This window comes from Euprymna scolopes, chromosome 3 (genome assembly GCF_053919585.1).
Source record: "Euprymna scolopes isolate OS-2025 chromosome 3, ASM5391958v1, whole genome shotgun sequence".
Classification (NCBI taxonomy): Eukaryota; Metazoa; Mollusca; class Cephalopoda; order Sepiida; family Sepiolidae; genus Euprymna; species Euprymna scolopes.
The window spans coordinates 138996807-139020618 of NC_136484.1; the positions used below are offsets into that span (position 1 = coordinate 138996807).

Sequence of the window (23812 nt, forward strand, 5' to 3'; positions counted from 1 at the left end):
AAAAAAAAACATACACACACAAAATAAACACAAACATGCGCGCACACACACACACACACACAGAAACACACGGCCACGCACATGCACAAAGTCACACACACACACGCTTCGAAAATAATAAGTAGACAGTTTAAAGGCTATAAAATCTATATATATAAAAGCGAAAATGTATGTGTGTATGTATGTACGCTTTTTCACGATGTCCACAAAAGGCTTCTTTCAGAGAAACGCTTGCTCGGTTCACAACTTTTTATATCATCTATAAATTGTAATATCTCAGAGTTACCCATGGAGCTCACCTGTCTATTTAATTTTATTGACTTTCAAACATTAATTATTCCACATTTCCTGCATCGGCACCCGTTACATTTGGTTTTCGGTATAAAAAAAGCGAAACTCAACTCTAATCACAGGCCGAAAGCCAGTTGTATCAAGAGAGCTAAGTAACGTTTGTTCAATGTCGATTTCGTCATATCAGACCGTAGCTTTCATTTCACTCCTCCTAATAAACAGGGAGCGGGTTTTTAAAAACAAACAAACCGATTTATTCACCTCATTCAAAACTGTCCCGCCCAAAATCGTAACTGCTGAATACCTATCGCCGTCACGTCAATCAAAAACGCGCACCTGTTTTTTTTAACACTTTACTATTTTCCAACTGCGCGTTGTGAAGGTTTCTTTTTTTTTTTCATGGGCACCTGTTTTTTTTTCACATACCCCGAAAAACACCCGGGCAACGCCGGGTACCCCTCGCTAGTCATATATATATAAAGGAGATTTTAAAGTACATAAAATGTCAATTTACGGTTATGATTAAATGTTAGAGTAAAGCATTATAGTTAACTGTGTAAAGAAAAACAATGCTAACCGAAAATGTTTTTTTTTTTCAGGGATTATCTTTTTTAGGGTGGGTACTGGAAAGAATTCAAAGTAAAAATAATTAAAATAAAAAAAATGGAAAAGTGAACAACCCATTACAAAATGAACTAAAATAAAAAAAATAGTATTGTACAGCGAATCAAAGAAAAAAAATTAATTGTTAATTATGTTTGTATCAAGAATGTTTTTTTAAGAGGGTTAGTTTCTTGATGACAATGTGTATGTAGGTAACGGTATTAATATGTAAAATTACAATGATGAGCGGTTAAGATTTTTTGCAGTTGGTTTAATATTTATAAAATGATTGCATCATGTAGAGAGAGACGTCATGTTTGTAAAGGTCTGACGCATTTGCTTTTTGAATAAGTTGTTTATTCCTGAATAATGGATTTGTCAGTTCTCAACCAATGAGAAAAGCCAGAAATTTTGAATGGAGAAATTATTTTGTAGTCGGTAACTGGAAACTTAATGGTATGTATATGAGTGTATGAACTAGTTATTAAGATGCTGGGGAAAAATAGTTATAAGGTGTGTATATAGTCCAGGTGATGAGTGGGGGTGGTAAGTGGACTATAGATTTAGAGGGAAAAATAGGAACTACCTTGTCAAAAGATGTTGCGATTGTGATGTTGCTCTTAGGATATAATGTAGGATTTTATTATAACAATCAAATGTGTCTACAAATGGTGTTCTAAAATTACATAAGATAGTGGCTAATAATCTAGACATAATAAATTTGTATGTGGCATATGTTGTCGTAAACCTCAAGTATTTTTATCCAGAGGGGAATTTCTGCAATCATTTTATTATATAGTAGGTTAAGCGATTATTTATTGAAATTAAAAACGTAATAGCATAAAAGACTAAAAGTTTTTGAAAAAATATAATCTTACAGTGAAATGTGGAAAAGTAAAAAGTTTGCTTTTATGAGAGAGAGAGAGAGAATGCCCAATTAGTATTCACTATCTTCTAACTGTCAGCTCATATGCCACTTTGGTAGGCTGTTGGCTTGCAGGATATGACTATCATCTCAAACGAAATTCACAGAGTTTGTTAATTACCACTCCATATTGGTGATGTGGTTAAGTAGGTTAATAATATCCAATGCAGTATCCTCGCCTCCAAAACATGGGGACGGTTCTCCAACTCCTTTGTGGCTGGCCAACATTCAGTACCATAAATTGTAACTGGTCAGACAACTGAGCGATAGATCTTGGATTTCAGCTGGTCACTGACCTTATTGCAATTCACTGGAGTTGTGCTTTCCCACTTCAACCAGGCTGCATTCATGTGTGCTATAACCTCGGACTTCCATTCGCAGCGATTCTAGCCCCCAGATACTTTGAAGATATCTGTTCTGAGGAAACTTGATACTGTAGATAATGGAATCCTGCATATTTGTATTGATGTTATTGTCAATATAATATACATAGCTACAATTTATTTTAAAAATTACTTAGTCCAACACTGCTAATGAAACATTTATAAATAATGACCTCAAAATAAGTATCATCAATGGGGCTAACCCATTTTAAAATTGAATATAATCAGAGTTATCTCCCTGAAACTTAAAAATGTGCAAATAAATAGAAATTAAGACAAAAATAACTTCACTAAATGCCAGGCAACATTCTTGTCTCTTTGTCTTTCCTTCTTACTTCCATCTACCACCCCAACATCAACAGTTACCAAGTGGAGAACAGATTAAGAATTAAAAGTCACTTCTTTTTTTTTTTCAAATAATCTCACCAGCGTTATTATGATGTTCCTAGTGCCAAGCAGGTTAACGAGAGTGATTAGTGTCCAGCATTAACATTCCTTACATATGTAAATAATTAAGATAAAATGCATCCGATATAAGATAGCACCTTTTCTTTTAAATATAGCAGGAGGTATATTAAAATTTTTCAGCTGCTTGTATATGGGAAAGTCTTTTGTTCTTATTTAACCCAAACCATTTCCTTTTCTTAGCACAGCATAATTAACCTACATATTCGAGGTCTTACAAGCATTAAATTGATTGAAAAGAAAGGAAGGATTCTTGTTCTCCTATTTTTAATCTAGTTATCTATATTTATATAAAGTTGAGTTTTTCGTTGCACTTGCACAGATATTAAAAGCCTACTTTTTCTATTTAAAAATTGCTAAAACAAACTTCTTCATATACTAAGTTATGGATATTCAAGCAACTAAATAACAGTTAACTAATCTGCAAATTCTTTGAAAAACAAATTTAAATATTTATTTATTATGGTTTCTTATTGGATGATTAGTTTCATTTAACTATTACGCCTCGTTCTATTATGCATATTTTCAACATGGTGCTTAATTGCGAAGCATTTATGAAAATGTTTTAGCACACAAACATGCATTTATATACTAGCATGGATACCTGGCATTGCCTGGGTGGACTTGAAGTTCAGTTTGGAACCAGCTGCTATACTAAAAAAATGGAATCCCCCCCCCACTAGATATTTCGGCAGAAGGAATACAAAGAAAAGACTATTTTTTAGATACCCCCCTCAGATAAAAATATGAATCAAAACAACTTTTCTTTCAATCAAAATAGCAGCGAGTGCTCATGTGACTAAAAAAAAAAAAAAATAAAATTAAAAAAAAAATAAAAATAAATGAACAGCTGAGTTTGAACCTGAAACGCGAAAGAGGAAAAGGGAAAAAGTTACTGGCCAATGCACTAGCTCTCACGGCCACAACGACTTATGATGTAATGACACTGCAAAATAATGTTTTTAAACAGTTTCAGTTTGCTACGTGTGTGTGACTTGTAAAAATCACAAGGCGAAAAGTGCCCCCTCACAGGAAATGGTCCAGTTGACCACCACAGAATTAATTTTTATCTTTTTAATTTTCACATATTTATCCGAGACATTGGGGGTTAAAGTTTATATTTAAGCAATAAGTCAAAATTGGTGTATCCAAGCGAAACTATTCATATTAAAGAAAATAGAAGACTATATCATTTAAAAAATGTAGTCCCATCAAAAACAGTTTGTCATGATTTGCAAACTTGGCATAAAATTCTTGGACACTGCAATATTCCAGATATGAAGAAGTTGCCAAATGTGACTGATAGAATAATAAAAACTAAAAACTTGACAAACTGTGACATTTGTACACAAAGAAAAATGGCAAAGTACCAAAACAAGATGCCAGAAAAGAAAAGACCACCAAATCCTATTACTGATGCATTGTGACTTGAACAGTCTCATGGAACTGATAAACAAAAAAAACTTCAGGTATGCATTGAATTTTGTAGAGGATTATTCCGGTTTAATAATGGTTTATTTCTTAAAGAACAAATCTGATGCTATCCTAGCATCTAAAAAATACTTAGTTTATATGGCCCCTTTAAATGCAGTAAAGTGTATTTACTTGGACAATGGAATGTAATTTACTAATAGAAACATTGAACTTTTATAAATTAATCATAGCATCAAGCATGAGAAATCAGCCCCTCATTCGTGAAAACAGAACTGCTGAAGATTGTAGCGAACCCTTTTTGAAATGGCAGATTTGACTGCTTATTGAATCAAAACTGAAAAAAACCTGTGGACATATGCAGTAATGACCACTGCATATATATATATATATATATATATATATATATATATATATATATATATATTGAGAAGTGATACACGAATTACCATTAGCGTATAAAGCAATGCTCTTTGTGTAAACAAATCGAGCTTAGGTATTTCGGACGATGTCAAAACATTGTTAATTCATGACTTGCACAGCAGCCGCCGATTAGCATAATGGTTAGGAGCCTTGACTGTTGTATAGACTGTCAAGTTTTAATCCTGACTTGAGGTAGCTGCCTGTCTAGCGAGCTGTGAAACAGTACTGTATGTGGATGAATATATATATATATTTTTTTTTTTTTATTACATTTTCACTCCAAACAAGGCACATTGCCACTTTGGTGTAGGGGGCTACTATCAGGGACATAGGGATCAGGGGTACTGTGTAGGAAGTTGGGCAGCAAGATGTCGGTTCACGTTGCACTTGAACTTCTGCATGTCAGTACAGTTGAGGAAGCAGGGACCTGGCAGGGAATTCCAAAGTCTAGCTGTTTTGGGGGAAGAAACTACTCGAGTAGAAGGCTCTCTGACATATAGGGATCTCTACTGTGAAGGAGTAGAATTTAGCTGCTTGTCGGGTTTGTCAGGGGTATTTACGTCGAGGGGGCACAAGTGCTTGCAGTTCGTCAGAACATTCACCGTTAAAATACTTGTAGAAAAGGCAGAGGGATGCAACATGAGACAGAGGCTGAAGTTTAGATAACAGTTCAGTACCTATCAGATTGGCGACTCTTTTGAACCTTGTCTAGGAGTGAGAGACTAGTGGCAGATGCACCAGCCCAAATATGACAACAATACTCCATACATGGGCGAATGGTGGCCTTATAGAGGTATAGGATACTTTCGGGCGTTAGTATCTTTCTAGTACGGTAGAGAGAACCTACCTTCTTCGCAGCGGTCCTGGCAATACTCTCAATGTAATTGTTCCAACTCATGTTTCCTGAGAACGTTAGGGCGAGGAGTTTAAAGGATGTACTTTCAGTCATTGGTCATTGCTATTGGTGGTAGAGAAGGTTTCTTGTAATTAGTGAAGGAAACAAGTTTAGTCTTGGCAGCATTGAATGTGACCAACCATTTATGTCCCCATTCCACTACAGATCGGAGGTCATCCTCTAGTGTTTCTGCCATTTCTTTAGATATGTGTTCATTGGTTTCCTGTCGTGTCTGTTATAGATTGTGGTGCCATCAGCATATATACCCATCTCACAGGAAATTTTGTCAGGGAGGTTATTTATGAATATTAGGAATAACAGAGGCACTCCCGCATTTATATTATATTGTTTAGATGTACGACCGTCGAGGACAACCTGGATTTTTATCTTATCTAAGAAGGATTTAATTGTCATGTATTCTCCCAGTGATACCATATGATCTGATTTTCCTGAGAAGACCTTCATGCTATACCCTGTCAAAAGCCTTAAATATATCTAGAGCTACCGCTCTACCCTCCTCTGCTTTGTCCAGTGAATCGTATATATGTTCTGAGATTACAGTTAGGATGTCTGCTGTGGAACGGGCTTGCCTAAATTCATATTGTTGGTCAGTCATAAGTTTAGCATCTGTAAGGTGATGGACTGGAGCTTGGTTAATTATTGTCTCAAATATTTTGGCGAAAAGTGGGAGGAGGCTAATAGGGTGATAATTTACTGGGTCAGTTCTTTCGCCAGAATTCTTGAAAACTGGTACTACAGAAGCAGTTTTCCAGCAGGCAGGAAAGCAAAATTCATTAAGGTATGTGTTGTAAAGTTTATAGAGAACTGGAGCTACTTTGGTGGAGCACTTTGTTAATAGCACAGCTGGGATGAGATCAGGTCCACATGCTTTTGCAGTGTCAAGACTTCTTATGATAGCATGCACCTGAGAAGGAGTGATTTTCAGATCGTCTAGTGTGGCGTCTGTCTGCAAAGGAAAGTCAGGGAGGGGGTGGTTCGCAGGGTCCAGTGTGGAGTTGGAGGCAAACCGACTGGCAAGCATGTTAGCCTTCTCAGTTGCAGAGCAAACAACCTCTTGATTGTTGGATAGTGGGAGGATTGTTGATTGCCCATTATTTACTACACTGTTGTGGATTTTCCAGAAGTCGGGGGTTCCTAATTTCTGTGTTTCGATGCGTTTTTTAGTGGTTTCAGTAAATTCTTTCTTAGTTGTCGCTATTTCTTTCTTACAGTTACTTCTGGCTTCTATATACTTCTGTCTGGACTTATGTCAGTTAAATCTGCGGTACACATGCTGCCTTTGCGCGATGATGGCTGCACAAGTAGAGGTAAACCATTGGGGAAAGTGGTGCTTGCTATAAAATTTCCGTATGGGAACATGTGCTTAAATTGCTGTTTTGAACCATTCAGTGGTCTCATTTGCGCACTGTTTAGCAGGAAGTGAAAAGATATTTTGCCATCGGGCGTCCCTGATGAGATCCCTGATGGCTTCCCAGTCAGCCTTTTTATAATATCTCGTTGTTTTGAGCAGTGGCTCTTCAGTTTTGGCTCTAAAGTTTAGGGCTATTTCAACTATTACCACTACATGATCAGCGTTCCCAAGTGGGCTGTGGGCATTCGTAACACAGTCATCGGGACCCGTGGTCAGAAACAGATCTAGAAGTGATGTGTGTTGTTCTTGCTGATCTAGGAAACGGAATGAGAATGAGAAGTTATATGTAGTCATACCAGCTGTGTCTGTGCGAGTAGAAAATCCAAGCCAGTTGCTTGTTTGCTAGTGTCGAGGGAAAGTGTTGTATCTATGCTGTCAGAGATTTTGTTTATAAGGGTACAGTCCTGGGTCGAGGGAGAGCGGTAGAGAAAATAAAAGTAGCTAATGTTATGTTGCATGTTAAGTCTAAAGCACATAACGGCTTGATCGTCCGATTCTAGTTTAGTTTCTCTAGTCAGGAGGAGGGTGTTTCGAATATAGACTCCAAGCCTGTGCATATGTCTGTCAGAGTCCTTACGGCAGAGTGGGAGATATCCAGGCATATTAAAGTAGTTAGAGGGGATGTAGGTTAGTCTCACTTAGTGCTAAGATATCCGGTGTGTTTGCTAGGAGAAATGCTTCAACATCATTTAAATTAGTTCTAAGCCCACGGATGTTCGTAAATGCAAGCCTCAAGGGAGAAGGCAGGTTGGTTTTATTTGAATTTGGGCCCGGTTTTAGCGTAATTTTTTATTGTACTGTCATTTTTTTTTTTTTTTTTTAAAGTTTCAGTTTAGGTAAGGGGTGCTGAACAAGTGGTTATGCAGAATACCAGACATATATATATACACACACACACACACACACACACACACACACACACACACACACAACTAGTCTTCTGTTAAAAGACTATCCAAAACTCCATATTGAAGTTTTCTGTGATAAAAAAACAAACTTATGCAGAATGCATGTATTTGGTTCAACTTGCTTCACATTTATAGCTAAGAAAAGCAAATTAAACATCAAAAATGACCAGGGTATATTTCTTGGCTATGACAGAAAAAGACCACCATATCTAGTATTTTTTCCAGACAAAAATAACAAACAATGTAAAATTCACAGACACCTTTAATTTAAAAAGCCAAAGTTCATTATATGAAGAGAACAAATTTCCCCCAATCCATACATCAAGTGACGACAACGAAGTTGATGCTGACACAGACAAAAATATTAATAATGATGACAACGATCATGCTAATGCTGTTCAAGTCGAAAATACGTCAGAACGGTACCCAAAAAGAAATACAAATAGATCTGATTTTTTTAGTGTTCGACAAAACTATTAAGTCAACTATTGCCATTCCATAGAAAATACACCAAAAAGCTTTTCCAAAAAATTGTCAGCAATAGAAAATGGCATTGCAAATGAAATAGACATCTTAAAAAAATAATACCTAATCAGTAGTTCCCCTACCAAAGAATAAAAATATAATTTCTTCCTGATGGGTCTTTACAAAAAAGATTAGAGCATCAGCTATAGGCAAGATTTGTTGCCAAAGTATTTTTTCAAATTTATGGCATAGAATACTTCGACTTTTTTTGCCAATCACAAACTTAACAACAATTAGAATTTTATTGCAATTTGCATCAAAGTATAAACTTAACATCCCTTAAATAAGCATTCAAAATGCTAATTTAAATTCCCCGATAGACTGAAATTTATATTACCTATCCAGAGAAATTCAAAATGAAAAATAAAAATCATAGTATAATTTTAAAAAAGTGGAAGAAATTGGCATCAAATATTTCATGATTATTTGATTGAACAACAATTCAAACCATGTCCAGTGGATTCCTGTTTGTATACGCAAACTGTAAGCAATAAATTACTGATTTTAGTCTTATGGGTCGATGAGATTTTCATCACATTAAATTGTGACACAATGCTAATGGATGTTAATAATGGATTAAATTAAAAATTCAAAATGGCCAATCTTGGCTAAATATGGTTTCTAGGTATGCAATTTGCTTATGAAAAAGGAATTATGATGAATCAGTTTACTTACATTGATAAAATCCTATTAAAGTTTGGAATGCAAGACTACAAGAAATATGCTACATCAGTTGAAAATCATTTAAAAAATATGGACTCAGAATCTGAAATAACTGACGATAAGCTATATCAAGAGACCATAGGAAATCATATATTTAATGGCAGCCACAAGACCCGATATGTTACACAGTAACAAAACTATCAGAAAAATTATCACAACCAACAATTAAGGTTTAAACAGGACTAAACAAGTCCATTATTTAAAAAAAAAAAAAAAAAAAAAAAAAGACTAATGAACAATTTTTAGTATTTAAGAAATTGACACATCCCCCAAGGCTCTATGGACAAATTTATCTTTAGTTGACCTTTGACAACTAAATATTTTCGTTTACTAGCTAAATAGAAAAGTTACTAGCCAAACCCACATGATTTTCAGAATATGACATCTTTATTCTTTGACGAGTATGTACATCATAAAGATTTTTCTGTGTTTTTTTTTTTTTTAAATAAGTGTAATTCTAAATATACAGCAAATTTTATGTTGATACTTGAAGGTATAAACATTGTTTTCCTTCAGATATTTTTTTTTAAACAGTCTTCGTAAAAAAAAAAAAAAAAAAAAAAAGTATATTGTTCTATTAAACTTTTATTGTTTAAATAATTTAACTTTGTTCATTTTATTATAAAAAAAATATTTTTCACCCAGTAGTGAGCTTTGGAAGATTGTCAGTGAAAGAAATACAATCGCCAAAAGATAAGCATTTTATTATTTCTAGTTGCCACTTTGAAAAATCACTCGCAAATACAACTGTTTCACTTGCAATGTAGAGCCCTGTCCTCTAAAATTAGAGGGGTCGGATTCAGATTGGGGAGGAGGAGGGGGGGCAAAGATTGAAAATGTATAATTGAATATCGTTTCAGACTATCAAAAGATGACCCTAGTATTTCATGGAAATATAAAAAGCAGCAGATTGTGCCACTTTTTAGTTGTGAAGCTGAATTGCACTCATATTCTGCACAAGTGCTATATCTAAAGACCATTCTAAAGACTAATTAAATCTGGTTTAAAAATAAAGAACTTGTAATTAATTGTGATTAGCAAGCAAGCAAAAAACAATAATTTCATTAAAGATCGAAACATAAATATTAAATATCACTTCATAAGAAAAAAAAAAAAAAAAAAAAAAAAAAAAAAAAGGAATCCATTATTGTAAATTACATAAAATCAGAGCAAAATATAGTCGCTAATATTTACAAAAACAGTGACTAAAATAAAATTAAATGTTTTGTTCCTAAACTTGGAACTTTAAATAATTTTATTTTAAGAGGCCCGGATAAAAAAGTCTAATTCACACTAATTGGGAACAAAAAATAAATAAAAAATTGAATTTGGTCAATGTCAAGTTTCTTTCCAACTCCTCAAAAAACATTAAAATGATGACTTTTGATGGTTTTCAATGGTGCTGAAAACGAATATCGCATTCAAATTTGGGGCAGATAAGTAGTTTTCATGATATGGAGAAATTACTTTATCAAAAAGTGGGGGATCACTTTCCTATATAAATTTAAGGTAAAATGAGTACCCACTTTTTGGCCATCTAGTAATTTCTTCATATAAAAAAATTTAACTGATATTCATTTTCAGCACCCCCAAAAACCGGCGGTGTTTTTTTTTTTGTTTTTTTTTAAAGAGATTCGTTCATTTTTTTCATCTCATAATTTAGAACGCTAATTATGCTGTCACTATGTTTACAAAAATTACTTTTGTTTTTTGTTCTTTTTTCATTATAGAACTGGTATAATTTTTAACAGGTGCTTCTGCAGTTTAATATTTCACAAAAATTTTGTTTACATTAGGGGGCTCCCCTCCACCACCCCCTAATGTAAACAGAATTTTTGTGAAATATTAAACTATTCTTCTTCTTTAATGGTTAATGTCGGCACGTTAATTACGGAAAAATGGTTAATTAAACTACAGAAGCACCTATTAAAAACTAAGTTCTATAATTGAATACTCACCTCCAAAAAAACGAACGAAAAACAAAAGTATATTTTTGTAAACTGCTCATGTAAGCTTACTGACAGCATTATTAGCATCCTAACTTATGAAAAAATGAACGAATCTCTTAGTTAAAAAAAAAAAAAAAAAAAAAAAAAAGCAGCGCCGGTTTTCGAGGATGCTGAAAATGAATATCACAGTTAAATTTGTTTATGATATGAAGAAATTACTAGATGGTTAGAAAGCGGGTACTCATTTTATGTTAAATTTATATAGAAAAGTGATCCCCCACTTTTTGACAAAGTAATTTCTCCATATCATGAAAACTACTTATCTGCTCCAAATTTAAATGTGATATTCGTTTTCAGCACCACCGAAAACCTATTAAAGTCGTCATTTTAAAGTTTTTTGAGGAGTTGGAAAGAAACTTGATATGTACCTAGGACAAATTCAGGGTCAAATGAAAAACTGCATCCATGTTTTCTTAATACTATTTTTATTAACAAACTAGATATGTAACAAAAGTTTCAACTTTTGCTTTACTAACAAAAAAAATTAGGAAAAAAAAAATAGCAGAGCATAGTTCCTATCTACAGATCTCTGGGTTATGGGCCCAAAGATCAGTAGATTAGAACTATGCTCTGCTACCTTACAAAAAAAAATTATATATTTTCAAAAAGTTATTTTTCTATGGTTAAGCATATTTTATGACTAGGCCACGTTGGGCAGCTACTACTACATATTGGGTGCAATGAATTAATCAATAGAGAATTGGTTCTATAATAAATACAAAATCTGCATAAATTAAAGTAACATATTTAAATGTATTTTACAACCGGGCAACAACAGTTGAACTGCTAGTTATAGATATAAATTAATTTTTTTTATAACTTGTTCACCACAAAGAAGGTGTATTGCCACTCAAACAAAGGGTTACTGTGATTAGGGGCAAGATTTATAAGAGACATCCTAAGTGAGGAGTTGTGTAGCAAGATATTTGTTCACATTATATTTAAATTTTTGCATGTTGGTGGTACAGTGGAGGAAACAGAGTGAGGAGGAAAGAAGCTATTAGAATTGAAAGTTTTTAAGCATCTGGAAACTTCTACAGGATTTTGCTACTAGTCCGATTTATCAGGTATTTATGTTGAGGAGGTACAGGGGTGCTAAGTTCATTTGAGCACATTTTGTGAAAGTACAAGAATGCAACATTGCAATGACTAGATAAGAACTAGATCTTGGTAGACAGTGCAGGATCTATTAGGTCAGAGATTCTTTTTTTGTAACTTGTCTAAAATAGAGAGACTAATGGTTCATGTATTAGCTCAGATGTGGCAACAATACTCCATGCATGGGCAAATGGTGGCTTTGAAGAGGTGTATGATATCGACAGGTGACAGAAGTTTTCCAACTCAGTAGAAGGAGCCTGCTTTCTTAGCAGTATATTCTATGTATTTATTCCAATTCATGTTGCCTACAAAATCATGATAAATTAGCTGAGATCATGGACCAATTCATCAGGAATTAATTCATTTAACTCTTTCTTTAATTTCTTAATCATTTGGGAGCAATATAATTTGACATATTTTCTTTCTAATTCTGCACTCAAATTATATGTATCTCTATGCTGTAATCCCTGATTTAGAGAATAAGAGATACACATCAGTATTTTTTTTTCTTTAAAAATATTGAGCAACAGAAAAACAGGGGATGTGTACAAACTATATATATCACTGCTTGCATGTTTGTTAACAATGTCATTCATTTTGCATGGAAACAAACAAAGTTGGAAGATATCAGACTAATCCTTTATAACATTGAAGGGATGACATAAAGCATTTCTTTATAGCTATAGTCTACATGATTTGGCAATCTCAATGTTTTTTATGATATCAATGACATTGAAAGGATTGATGATCAGATCCTCTGGTGTAGTTTCCATTTATAGTAGAAAGTTAGGGAGGGAATGGTTTATGAAGTCTAAGAGGAACTGCTGAGCAAGCAGTTGAGCTTTATCACTTTGTATTTTCTTGTCATCTGAGTATACCAACTCTTAGCTGCGGCTATTACATTTTTACTATGGTTTTTTTATGCCATAAATTATTTTGTCTATTTATGGCTAATTCGTGTTGGTTGAAACATTGAAATGCTTGCTGCCTATGCACAATAGCTCATGTACAGTTTGAATGGAACCACTGAAGAGAGTGTGTGTGTGTGGGGGGGTTACCATAGAATGTGTCAACATAACTGATTACTAGGGCTATGACAACAACATATTCTTTTCCTTGTTGTGATTCTCAAGTATATATCCATTAATATCTTATATTTTTAGGTAGAGTGATGTGGTTCTCGGTTGATTAATTGTGTCTATCTGTGTCGGATATATACCTGAGAATCAAAACAATGAAAAGAATATGCTGTTGTCATAGCCCTACTGATTACTTCTAAGATTAAGTTTGTGATGAATATTGGATGAATTGACGTTTTTGTCTCACATTTCTTTTTTTTTTTTGTTTTACTATTGGATCACCACTTATCAAGGCCAAGAGCCAGTAAAAGATAACGATTAATGAGACAGAAACTAAAAAATTAATTTTAGGATTTGACTATTTATAGGTCACTTGTTTGCATGAAAACTGAGAAGGCTAACCTGCCTCCAACTCTACTTTGGACCCAGCAAACCACTCCCTCAGATTTTCCTTTGTGGAGAGAAACCACACTTGATGATCTGAAAATCCCCCCTTCTCAAGTACATAATATCATAAAAAACCTAGACACCTAAAAAGCATGTGGACTTGATCTCATTCCGGATTTCTTTTTCAAATTCACTAAAGAAAAATCAAATGTCACCTATTTTACATCAGAGTCAAAAGATTCCAGAGTTATACTCAAAATGTAAATTTTAGAAGATAATACATTTTAAAAATCAACACTACACTTTTATTCTCACAGAATTCATTTATATACTACTAGCTATACATACCTGATGTATGCAGTGCTACAAGTGGTGTGCCACAGGCTTCAGTCATTGGACCCCTGTGATTTCTCATTTTCATCAATGACTTGCCCAAAGTGATTTCTCAGCTGTCCTTCCAGTTTGCCAATGATGTCAAAATCCCCCCCCCCCCCAGCATCTATGAAGACCTCAAGTGTTGCCTCCATGAAGTCTGAAGATATCCACTGGCCTGGAACCTGAGTTTAAACGTCGCCAAGTGCAGCCACATGACAGTGGGCCGGCATCCCCCAACTTCTCCATTCCCTCTTGACTTCCAACAAGCTGACCTTCTGCTGGAGTCAGTCAGTCAGTCAAGCACAAGATTTTGGAGTGATAGTGCATTCCACATCATATTCACCCTCCGAAATTTGGTCATCTCACTCCCTCCATTTTCCTTCCCCTCTACACCTCCCTAGTGTGCCTAATTCTCGAATACAGTATTCAGGCCACATCCTCCTATTACATGAAGGATGTCCAGCATCTTGAATGGGCAACCACATCCTTGCCTACAACATTTTTCATGCGGCCTGGACAAGGACCCGTCCTTCACCCCTGCCTCGGATTGCGGGCTCCGTGGGCATGAGAAAAAGGTCTACCTGCAACGGTTCCAGAGGTTTCGACACCAAGCAGTGTTCTTGGTTCGAGTGGCATCTCCGTGGAACCAGCTACTCGAGGAGCTGATAAACCAGCCCATATTATAGGGCTTCAAGGCTGCCTTGGACAGACGCTGGTCAGACCTCCACAAGTTTCCCCTATATAGTTTCTTTTTGTTCTTAGCCCCCTAAATTCTCACTCATTTTTTTCTTATAAATGGCAATAGCTTGTGCAGTTATTCTTTGCCAATTGAATAAATGAATGAATACCTGACATTAACCGAGATGCAGTGCAGTAATTTTAATTTCATAATTTTTGTTTAGTTGTTTTATTTTTTAAACTTTAATAAAATTATAGTTGTAAGAGAGAAAGCTCTTTTAATATTCTTCAAAATATTGCTTCTTCCCCCTTGACGATTTTTATTTTGGAGACAATAATATAAAAATATTTTGATATTAGTTGTTTGGGTAAAACGACATTAATTCTTAAATAAACCACAGCATGTGACAATGTTGATGGATTGAAAATAGTTGAATTGATGGAGACAAATGTTGGCAGAAAAAGTTTGAATTGTGTTAAATGCTTGCAGAGATACAAAAAAAAAAAAAAAAAAAAAAAAAAAAAATAGAGGGAGAAAAGAAATATGTTCATTCTTAAGAAAAACCTTTGAATTATTTTGGGCCATAAACACTCAATAGAATCTGATGATGAAGAGCAGGCCCTTGTTAAGTAAACTTTTCTGAGAATTCGTGAAATAAAAATTGGCCGACATTTTGATAAACAAATAACAGTTTTATTCAGGCTTGTTAAACATCTCCCAATGAGGATGGTCCTGTCAGAAAATCTGCCTTGAGCTGATCTCAGAAGATTTTGCTATCTATTTTTTTATTATCACCATATCCAGAACATTAGGATCTTGATCGATATCTGAAACAAGACTCCGCTGACAGTTTTCTGAAATATCTCACATGGTACAAATTGCTTGTTAAAAAATGAAACGGACTACACACCTCACTTTAGATAAGACGGTTGTTAATTAAATTACCTGTCAAACCCTTTCGCGTAGTTGAAACTTTAATAAGAATTAAAGTATTTAGCGCAAATATGGAAAACGTACTTGCAATTATGAAAACTTGCTCCAGAAAAGGAGGACCCCCCCCCCATTAGAATAATGATAGATTGAGTACCATGAAGAAGAAAAAAAAAAGGGGCGAACCTAATTCTCAAATGTTGGGAATAGTAGAATATTACTGATAATGTATTATTGAGAATTATGAATTTTTTCTTTTGACTTGAAATGATTTTTGCTCCAGTGATACAGACTTTACAGAGCAGTGCCAGACGATTTGCCCTTTCGATCTTTTCATGTAGGATAAGTGGTGATTTGTTGGACAGGACCTTTCACCATTCAGGGCCTTTGCCAAAGTGATTGCCGAATGCCAAGTGATCAACCAAAACCCAAAATGGCCAAATTCGGTAACATTACTCTCTGGACGTTATTGTAGGGGAGAAATGGTATAGATTGCCAAATTTAAAGTTAATGGATCAGCATTGAAATGAAAATCAGCTGATATAATTTTTTAAATGAAACGAGCTGAGCATGCAGGGTCCCTCTCCACAAGTAAAAAATTTACTTTCACCATGACTAATGTTTGTGCAAAATTTCAAATAGTGGTTATTGAGAAAAGTGCAACCAAACAAATGGACGAATAATTTTGCGGTAAGTTTACCTCTATAATTATAATGGCTCCCAAGGGGGAGGTGAAGAGTAACCAGAGTTATCTAAGAAAATCCGTTCTGGCAAAAATTTACTTTTACCATGACTAAAGTTTGCACAAAATTTTTTTTAAAAATCCAAAGTGTGGTTATTGAGAAAAGTGTGAACAAACGAACAGACAAACAAGAATGAATTACTAGGTCCAATAAAACAAAATGGCATCTTATATATATTTGGAAAAAATTTTTTTTCATTATTATAATTTGATTTTATTAAACTTTAAAATCTAACATACAGGGTTTGATAAAATGACTCATTTTTAAAGAATTGTAGTTGATCTAAAAATGTTGTCTATTTTTTGTTTAGAGATCAAATAAGTACTTGACCATTTTAGAAAAAAAAGGTATCTGCAAATTTTTTTTTCTTTCTCTTTTTAAATTTGGCAAATATTTAGTCTGACTGATAGCAAGATATCTACAACATTTGTGGTTGCCTGGACTAAGGCCATATCTACACACAGGGAGTTTACTGCATTGAACCAAAATAAAAATTACATTTTAACTAACATTTTCAATAGTGTTCTCCACAACTAATGATTATGCATTATAAGGGTATTTAAGAGTATTTAATCCAGAGTTCGAGCAAACAATGACTTAATAATTTAAAGTTATGTTAGATGCTTTAACATGGATGTGTAAATATCTACAGAATTTTTTTTTTTACATCTATTTGTTTTAAAAACATTCTGGATGTTTTATTATATATATATATATATATATATATATATATATATATATATATATATATATATATATATATATGGGAACAAATCTTCAACTATAATTTGCTTGAATGAAAAAAAGGGGGACTCAAGTTCACCTACAACTTTTTTTGATAACTTTGCTCTAAAGGGTAGTATCGATTCTGATCTTCATTTTTTGTGTCTTCAGTCAATGAAGGAGAACACGTTTGAGGCTGGAATAATTTTATTCTTGTCCCAATTCAGAGCACTCTTTCTTGAAGATCTGCTTTTTCGTTCACATTAAAACTGACTGTATCTAACTTTGGCCTTGTGGAGAGTTAAGTAAATAAGGGACTTTTTTATAATAGTGGTTCTTAATTTTATAGTTTATAAATTCCATAAATAAATAAGAAGATACTTGTTTGCTTGATTTATAATTATGGTTATGTTTTTAAGTAAACATTAGAATATTATTTAAGTTACAATAAACTTAATAACCCTGGTTATTAATTACAAGAAAGATTTTATTGCTACAATAGATGTTCAAAAAGTAATGCCTATTTTTTTTTATTTCACCCTAATAGATCAAAGGGGATTGCAAATTGCATTGTTATAATGACTGAACTTATGTAATTGTGACCTGAAAATTTCATCTCTCTCTTGCAGATATTGATGGTGTGAGACTCCAAGAAAGTAACCTCTGTCATGGAAGTGTCATTGAATTCCTCCATGCAGAAAAAATTGAATTAACATTCACTGGTGCCTGTTGAATATTTATGAAGCTGATGCAGTTGATGTCAAAGTTAGGGGAGGGGTTTGTTGATTTCATAGTGGTGACAAAGATGCGAGTGACAAAGCCCACTCAAGACTTATAATCGATCAAAAGAAGTTGGCAAAGGTGCACAGAGAATAGTGGTGACTATACAGAAAAATAAATTCTGGGGTACAAAAAGATTCCTCATTTTAATGGTACTACTACAATCTTCGTATCGCTTTAACATTTGGAGTTAAAAAAAATAGGAGGCTTTACTTTTGGAATGACCCTAATGGGGAACTGATTATAAAGAAAGTAATGATTGATAGGTTAGAATTCCCTTCCAGAATTCTCTTGGAGCAATGAAAGTGAAGTGTAAGCAGATAAAAAGATTTCTGCTTATTGACTGGAAATATTGCTCCCAATAGAATTTCCCAAATGTTAGATCTCTCGGCCTGTTATAGCTATGGCCTTGAAATTGATACTTTTAACATAGAAATTTTTTCTGCAAACTTATTAGAATATTATCTAAAGGTTAACAGTTATGATTTACAATAAAAGGTTTTTATTAATATGTAAAAATACCAGATATTAACTAGTAAGAAACTGAAGAAAAAAAAAGTATCGTGTAATACATATATTGTTAGGTAAATCTGAATGCATGTATTCAAATAGAAAATAAAATGAAAACAGATTTTGAGGATATAAATTTTAAAACTGATAAAAAAATTCAGCAAATTTAGTGTCAGAAAAATGAGACAATATTGATTTGAAATCATAGTTTGAACCTATTGGATGCTAATGAAATGTGGAAATAATTAAATCAAGTGATAAAATCTATAATAGACAAGATTCCCAAGATTTTAGAAAATTGTGAAAAATATTTTTGTCTAAATAAGACAAGTAAAAGTTGATAACAGTTACTCTGAATTATAAAATACTCTAGTATTCCTAAAGGTTTTATGTGTTTTAAGGTTAATAAAGAGAAAATACAGGAAAAGTTTGAATTTTACATATTGGAACATGAAAAAAATATGAATGCAGGTCACTTTTGAGTATACATTTAAGTCCCAATCATATTCCGTTTATTTCTAAGGCTAAAAATATGATTGAGTCAATGATTTGACATTTTATTTAAGCAAATGTTATTGTTAGAATATTTACATCTTTAATAAAATCTTACAATGAATATTGCACTAAATCCTGGGCACTAGAGTTGGACATTATAGAAACGGTCAATTTATTTTGTGTTAAATTAAAATACTTAAAACCTTGCATTTAATCTTTTACTTGCTTTTGATGGAAATAAAAAAAATAAAATATTATGTAATAAAAAGAAAAATGGGATTTCTAATTTAAAACAAATCACTCCATCTATCTATCCAGTGCTGCCGCAACCGAGATTGAACTCACTACACAAGTTTGTAGTGTAATTCAGATCTTGCCAGTAGCTGATTACTTGATGCTTCATCAGGGCTATCAAGGGTATTTTTTATTGTGATGCCATCACTAGATAGGATGCTTACCATGGCTTAAGAGAGTTCCATTTACGAAAGAAGGGTAGACCGTGCCAGTTTCTCAACCTGGTATTTTACCTCGCGGTACATACATGCAGTGATGGTCACTGGCAGTTAGTGCTGTATTGAGGTGATTACTTGCATTTACTGGTGGACCTTGGCTGCCTTTACAACTGCCACTGTCAGTTCCCGGCATACACTGTCGATCACTGGTGGTCATGACCAGTATCAGCCTCCTTTTTTTTTCTTTTGTTTAACGGCATATTAACCCTTTGTGGGTTATTTAATGCAGAGCCCAGTTATTTTGGGAATAGTATTCGATGTTGTATCCAGTTATTTTATGAGATTTTTATTCTTCAAGCTCCTTGTATTTTCAATCGTTAGTTCATAGCTTTTGGGTTGGTTGTTTTATAGCGGATTTTGTCATTTTTATTCTCTGCCTTGCAGAATATGATTGGGTTTTGCAATGGGAGGGGGAAAAGGGTTACATTATTATTAAGTCCTGTATTATGAATGTAGTTATATTGTTGATAGTGTTTTATATTCAAATTGTCCTCATTCTTGAAGGTTTCTTGGAGACAAATAACCAAAGGATTAAATTTGGTTTGCAACAATAAAATTTCATTGTAATTTGCCTTCAATCCACGGTAATTCCATTGGATTATTTTGTAATTCATGATGATTTTTTTTTTTGGTTTGAGGAGTAACTTCAGTTTCCATGTCTTCTAATTCCGTAAATCTATTTGTAGAAGTAGTAGTGGCTTCTGTTTGTGGCAATTTCTTTATATTATTTTGTTTTTTGGTGGATGTATTTTTTGTTTGTTTTTCAAGTGTGTTTTTTTCACCAGGGGGAAGACGTATTGGTGACCTGTGCGGTCTTTCTTTTAACGGATTTTGTTTTTCCTTAATTTCGTCTTTTTCAACATCTGCACGACATACTGGTGATTTTTGTGGTCTTTCTTTTGATCGACTTTGTTTTCTTGGATGTTCTGATTTTGGTTGAGAATTTGTTTTATTGGTAACATTAGTTGAGGATTTAATGGGATGATTAATTTTTGATGATATGTTTGGTTGGATTTAATTTATAAATTTGGGCCAGTTGTTTGGTCCCAATTGTAACAATTTGTTTATTAGTATTTCGTATTTGGAGTCTTGGTTAGTGATGTTGGATGATATACAACTTGAGGTGACTTGAGAGTACGTCTTTTTCTTCATGTATCCATCTACTATTTTCCTAGCTTCGAGGAAGGAGATGTTTTTATATGTTTTATTGACACTACTTCCTTTTCTTTTTTCCAGATTCTGCATGCTCTAGCATAAGCAGGATGGTTTTCTCCACAATTTGCAATCAAGATTGAAGTCATTGACAAGTGTGGTTTGGATCTCTCTGGCCACATCTGCCACACACTGCTCATCTCCTACATGCATCCTCATGGTGCCCAAACTTCTGGCATTTAAAGCACCAAAGCGAGTTTGGTATAAAGGATTCAACTTTTTCAACATTGAACCCAATTTTGATTTCTTTTGGGATAGTGGGTCTATCAAACTGCATAATGTAAGTGTTCGAATGTATAGTCTGATTCTTTTTTTTTATTGTAATTCTTTTAACGTTTATTACTCCTTGGTTTTTAAGTTCTTTTGTTATCTCTTCAATAGTGCACATTGAGGTCTTTCGATTTTACTACACCTTTGGATGTATTCAGATTCTTGTGTGGATAGTTTTCATTCAAAGAAGAAAAGTGGCAGGTTTTTCTCTTATCACTTCCACCGGTAGGGTTTTATTTTTTAAAGTTTTTACATTTTAGGGGGTAATATATGCCGATATAATTTTATGTATAATAAACGGTAATAAGTCAGTTATTTTGGTTTCTTCGGTGGATTCCAATACAATAAATTTTGAGGATGTTTCATGTAGTTCATTATCTAAACTATCCGAGTCGACGTGTTGGCGCTTGGAGTTTTTATGATTGGTCATATATTTTAAATTCATTATTTATGCTCTCCACCCACCTCGGAGTGCAATATTGGGGCATGTTAAGGGGGAAACCCATTCGCCTTGTCATACCAGGGCTACATAAACAGTATACATGTTCCAAATGGGAGCCATGAGCACCAATAATCCTTTAGTTACACAATCCAAGTCATTTGTGGTAACTTCTGGCACTATACAGCCATGTCATGACTAATCACTTGGCATATTTGACCCTAGCCACCGCCTTCTAACATAGAAAAGAGGGGGGAAAATGTATATAGTTTATAGTGGTACAGGGTAGAACTGTATTTGTTACAGTTTAGAGGAAATTGATAGAAAAGTAGATGTGTTAGGGCTTGACGTAACTAGCCGATTGATCGGATCGGGCCCTTCCGACTGCCCGTCTAGCCTTGTACGAGGCCAAAGTGGAGTGTTGCAACTGATATCTTTAATTTCCCTATATATCAGTTGCTCAACCACCAGGATCCTTTTTCGAGTCATTACAGGTCGCCACCCACGACCAACAGGTGGCCCCTTTGAGAAGCTTTTACTCTCTGTATGGGGACAGTCGGTGTATTCTAATGCCTCACCGACGGGGTTGGGAAGTAGAGAAGGAAAAAAAAGGGGGGGGGAAGGGGAAGGACGCTGTTGTTTTTGTTTTTGTAGAACATAATTAAGTTTTACAAAAAAGAATAGAAAACAAAAAACAGAAGTTTAATGTAGGTGCATTTCGTCTCAGGAAGCCACTAGACAGCCTGATCTGGTAGCACCAGAGTATCAGCCTCCATTGGGCTACTTCAAAATTAAACGTAGGCGGTTATTTGTGTTCAGTGGCAAGCATTGGCTTCCTCTACAACTATCAATCATAACCAGTACCGAGCCTCATTGGACTGCTCTGCAATGAAATCAACTGTGGTTACTGTCACTTCTTGACAGGGGCAGGCACATCACATGTCTTCAAATGTCGGGCACTGTCATTCAGTGGCAGACACTGTCATCCATGGTGGTCATGGTTTTTTTTAAGATAATTACTGTCACTTTATGGCAGGGAACAGTATTTAATACTACTACTACTAATAATGCTAAAATATCTTTTTATTAAATTCTTATGTAAAAGTATCAGTCATAAAAATGTGTTTTCCACATAAGCACATTTAGAAAAAATAAAACTGTTTTTTTGTTTGTTTTTAGTAGAAAAAAAAAAATGAAGATACGATTTTATAAATTGTTAGGTGAAAGAACTGAACAGTTATAAAAATCTGTGTCTGCTTTCGACATAAGCACCTCAAAAATAACCACAACTGTTATATTGTCAGTAGTAACCTTAAGGCGAAGCAGAAGCATAGGCGACTAAATACAAGGGTACTGTTGTCAGATGAAGTTTGAGAAGCAATTTTGTAAATATTGCTTAAATGATAATTTATTAAAGAAATAAACTTGTTATTTTCTAGTTTTAGGTCAACGTAATATGTATAAAATTAATGTAGTTAATAACTCAAATAATTTACCAGTGTCATGTGGGTAAGCATGACTTTGAAAAAAAAAAAAATAAATAAAACAAAAATACCCCCCCCCCGATGATTTCAGGTTTTGTGTGAGGACTAAATTTATAGAGAGAAAAATATTTGCTACTAGCTATGTGGGATTACATAGCTGAGAGTGAAGCAAGGCAGGCAAATTATATTTATAAACCTGTGACAAAATTTGCATATTCTTGCTCAAAAATACACTGCAATATGAGCTTGGAATAGTGAGTGCAAAAGAGTGGCATAGGAATTACCTCTTTTTTTCCCCCTATAATATCGATAATTAGAGGGGAAAAAAAACGTTATCATTTTATTAAATAAAATGAATGTCAGTTCATTTATTTAAAATTATGGCAATTCAATTCATTTTAAAACAATATTGTTTTCTCAACATAAAAATAATTTGCCAGCTAAATATTCTTCAAATAATTCAAACGAATGTACTTTTTAAGTATTTACTCTATTGTTTGGCTGACATTTGATTTGGGAACAGTTCATTTTACAATGGGTAAAGTTGGAAATTTCTACCTTAGCAACATCATATTGATCAGCAATCACCTTCTTTCTCTCATTTTTTAAATGTGTGTGAAGTGAAAATGTACATATGAACTTGAAATGCATATTTTTATAGAAATGGAATTTATTTTTCAATGGTGTAAATTTCACATGTTTGTGAGAACAACTGAAAAAATCTGTTTTACTTTGGGTATTAATAATTTATGGCCAACAAAAATAATATTTTTTGTTTTAGTTAAACTGATTTTCTTTTGAATTTTTTTATAGTCACTTTTGGAGATAACAAATAAAGAACTTAAGTTAGTAACATCATTCTTAAATGGATTTTAGGATTTAGATTTGAAAATATTAGAAATAGTCCTCTAGATAGAAAATTATGTACCTTGGCATTGCCTGAAAGTAAAAGAAAAAACTGACTTGTGTTTGAGGAACCATAAAATTAAGTTTGGTAATTTTAATGTTACAGTCAATTATTTTGTGAAATCGGAATTTTTTAAAGTTTGTATAATACTAATAGATTAATAGTAATAAAGTAAT

At 33.8% G+C, this 23812-nt stretch overlaps 1 protein-coding gene across 1 annotated transcript in view; it reads right to left on the reverse strand.

Annotated features, from left to right (window-relative positions):
• The window catches only part of LOC145259263 (uncharacterized), a 235693-nt gene that overhangs the window by 48764 nt on the left and 163117 nt on the right, over positions 1-23812 (reverse strand). The window lies entirely within an intron of this gene.